This window comes from Octopus bimaculoides, chromosome 15, assembly GCF_001194135.2.
Source record: "Octopus bimaculoides isolate UCB-OBI-ISO-001 chromosome 15, ASM119413v2, whole genome shotgun sequence".
NCBI lineage: Eukaryota > Metazoa > Mollusca > Cephalopoda > Octopoda > Octopodidae > Octopus > Octopus bimaculoides.
This window is the reverse complement of record NC_068995.1, coordinates 9167408-9170153: the sequence shown is the minus strand read 5'-3', so window position 1 is coordinate 9170153 and position 2746 is coordinate 9167408. Positions and strand designations below refer to the sequence as shown.

At 33.4% G+C, this 2746-nt stretch overlaps 1 long non-coding RNA gene across 1 annotated transcript in view; it reads right to left on the bottom strand.

Annotated features, from left to right (window-relative positions):
- The window catches only part of LOC106872280 (uncharacterized), a 67373-nt gene that overhangs the window by 37025 nt on the left and 27602 nt on the right, over window positions 1-2746 (bottom strand). The window contains exon 2 of the long non-coding RNA XR_001409749.2: window positions 2299-2459. This is a non-coding gene — a long non-coding RNA (uncharacterized LOC106872280). The remainder of the gene's footprint in view (window positions 1-2298; window positions 2460-2746) is intronic.

Below are 2746 nucleotides of genomic sequence, written 5' to 3'. Positions count from 1 at the left end.
ATATAGTTACATATATATATATATATATTTATATATATATAAATATATATACATATATATGTATATAATTATATATGCGTATGTATATATGTATATATATGCATAGATATTACTTTATATGTATATATACATACAGACACACACATGCACACACACACACGCATACACGCGTACGTATGTGTGTATCTTCAATCATCTGACATTATATTACTAATAAGAAGATTTTTGTTAATAATAATAATAATAATAATAATAATAATAATAATAATAATAATAATAATAGTGATAATAATAATAATAATAATAATAATAGTGATAATAATAATGATAATAATATAATGATAATACCAGCAACCACAGCAACAAGAACGATAATAAAAAAAATAATAAGTTCGATATTTTTGTGTTGTTTTGTTGTTGTCACCAGTTCATATTTTTTGTATTATCATTTTGATAAACACGATACGTAAAGTTATCTGCACTTTATCTTCTTTATAAATAATTCTTTGTTATATTTAAAGAAGAAGAAAAGAAAGAACCCGATGAGGTTTATTTAGTTAATTATATCGACCTGAGCAATTTTTTCTTTTCTTTCTTCTTTTACTTTTTCTCCTTTATTCCTTTCTCGTCCTCCTCTCCTCCGCCTCCGACCCCTTTCCTGCCTTCTCTTTTGGTAATTATTTATTTCTATACTATCTTCTCATACTTAACTAATAGCAATAATATTACGAACAAAACTAACAATGATGGTTTCACATTTGCCCGCATGCCATCCGATTTTCTGATGGAGCGCTTAGGTGATTACGTTAATTCCAGTACCCTACTATCATTTATTTCATCACCTTGTAAAGGATGAACTGCAATGTCGATCTGGTAAGAATTTGAACGCAAATCGCAATGAGCCGAACGAAAGACGGCTAAGCATTCCATCCGATGTGCTAATGGTTCTGCCAGCTTGTTGAATTATTAGTGATATTAATGTTTTTTACTAGATGTACAAGGCCGAAATTTTACGGGAGGGGTGTCATCAATAGCATTGACTCCGAGGTACAGATGATACGTATTTGTTGCGTCGACGCCCCCTGACGATGAAGTAGGCTAGCCCAATACGTAGATATAGAGGGAGAAGTCTAGACGTCGAGGTGTTTGAGGAGATGTCATTCGAACGTGCGATATAACAGTATTCTTTCGACCCCCAAAGATAAAAGGAATTTGGAGAAAAAGAGTCGTTGATTATATCGACTCCAGTATGCAACTGGTACAGGTACTTATCGCATCGACCCCGATAGTAGTAGAGGCAAAGTCCACCTCGGCGAAGCTTGAATACAAGACGCAATGACTGACGGTCAGGATCATCATGTCCTACCAACAGAATAACTACAACGCGTCCCCAGGGGTGGCGTCCATGTTTGTGTAATCGGATAATGAAAGAATCGTTATGACTCAAGCTCCAAGCTAAAATTCCTTATATTTGGATACTGAGATTGGATAACAACAGAGAGTCATGGGAATCCGTTAAAGCATCGTCACTAAGAAGACAAATGCACACACACACACACACACACACACACACACACACACACTCCCCCCCCACCCCACACATATATACATCATAATTTTATATAGATACCAGTGTGCAATATTTAACCAAAAAGAAAACCTATAATTGTCACCAAGAATAACTAGGGAGTATGCTGTAGGTGAAACACATAATTGTATACATACTCCCCCCGAAAGCAGCGGTTGAGAGATTACATGTACTGATTGGTCAGTTTCGGTTAATCGCGTAGCCTCATCAGTAGGGACCGCTTGACTGGACTTCTCTGTCAGTACATATGTATTCACCATAAAAATCTATGGACGATTTAGCGAATTCCTAACGAGTATACAAAAACATAATAAAGACAGCAGTATGCAGTGTATTACCAATATGGAAAACTGTAGTTGTCACTAAATGTGACTAGGGTGTTAGAATACTTACATTGCTGGAAATAAGAGCTAAAAAAGTCTAATGCTGTAGTTAAAGCACAATTGTATACATATATGCATGTGTGTATGTATCTATGGATATGAAACTCTATGTTACGTCGAGCTTAGGCAATATATATATATATACACACATGCACAGGCTTACATATATTTTTGACACGGATATAAATTGCTGTTCCTTGAGATCAAACAAACGACACTCATTCTTATTCTATAAATGTTATTTCTAGTGAACGCCATAGTTTATCAAGCGAATCGGTGCTACTACAAATGAAGAATTGGAATTTTGTAAGAAATGGTATCACGCACGTGCTTTAACCGAAACCAAGCGAGTTGTCTGTTCTTGTTTTTGTTTTTGGTTTTAACATTTAAGTTTTCGTTTCAAATCTGCATCAGTTCCTTGTTTCAGCTCATGATTATAATCTTTTTGATCGAAATATTGTATGAGAATTAATTTTGGGTCTTTTGATCTATATACATAAAGGAAAAAAATGGTGTATTACAAAGAATTCTGTGTCATCTTACACAAATACACGTGTACAATGCTTAGAATATATATTTTCTAGTCTCATGAATACACATACAAACACAAACGAACGTATACGCATATATACATAATGTACGAATACACATGCATTTGTACATGTATAGAAACATATATATATATATATACATATATATATATATACTTTAACCATATAACACAAGCCTTCTGTAGTTTTTTCACTCTTATTATCTTTTATATATATATATATAT